Source organism: Seriola lalandi, unplaced genomic scaffold (assembly GCF_002814215.2).
Source record: "Seriola lalandi dorsalis isolate HSWRI2012SDOR001 ecotype SW California unplaced genomic scaffold, Sedor1 jcf7180001966071, whole genome shotgun sequence".
In the NCBI taxonomy this organism is placed as follows: Eukaryota; Metazoa; Chordata; class Actinopteri; order Carangiformes; family Carangidae; genus Seriola; species Seriola lalandi.
The window spans coordinates 1-615 of NW_019436739.1; the positions used below are offsets into that span (position 1 = coordinate 1).

The following is a 615-nucleotide window of genomic DNA, read 5'->3' on the forward strand; positions in this document are numbered from 1 at the left end:
CTTTTGACCCTTTCTTCAGCAGCGTTTAACTTTCCTCAACCAGATGTTTGTTCGTCAACTGAAAAGAGGAAAATGAAGTAAAGTCCTTAAACTCAACGATCTGCAAACGTAGCACTAAACACACGTTGTTTTCACATGTGGAGATCATTTTGAACGAACTGAGCTTATTGTTCCAATAATAATGAGAAGAGACAGGAATTGAGAACCGGATCCAAATTATCCGAGCCGTCGGAATTGTTTGCCCCTGAGATCTCACTTCCTCTCACTTCCTCTCACTTCCTCCCACTTCCTCCCACTTCCTCCCACTTCCTCCCACTTCCTCTCACATGCTAAGCGAGCGCTCTACCAGGTTCATGTGACAGTATCAATGAAGAACGTGTGTGAGGGATAGAAACTGATTTTGTTGAGATGAAAGACTAAAGTAAACTTCATCCCGACGAGGATGGGATTCGAACCCACGCGTGCAGAGCACAATGGATTAGCAGTCCATCGCCTTAACCACTCGGCCACCTCGTCGTGCTGTTGGGGCAGTGTAAAGGAAAAAGCAGCTCTGGGTATCAAACCCAGGAGCGTCTCAGGAGGTTTTCATGCTTGAACAGTGTTGTGTTGTTGTGT

General features: G+C 46.0%; 1 non-coding gene across 1 annotated transcript; it reads right to left on the bottom strand.

Moving 5' to 3' along the window:
• Window positions 1-434: 434 nt before the first annotated feature.
• On the bottom strand, window positions 435-516 carry trnas-gcu (transfer RNA serine (anticodon GCU)). Its single transcript has one exon. It is a non-coding gene; the product is annotated as a tRNA-Ser (tRNA).
• Window positions 517-615: the final 99 nt, after the last annotated feature.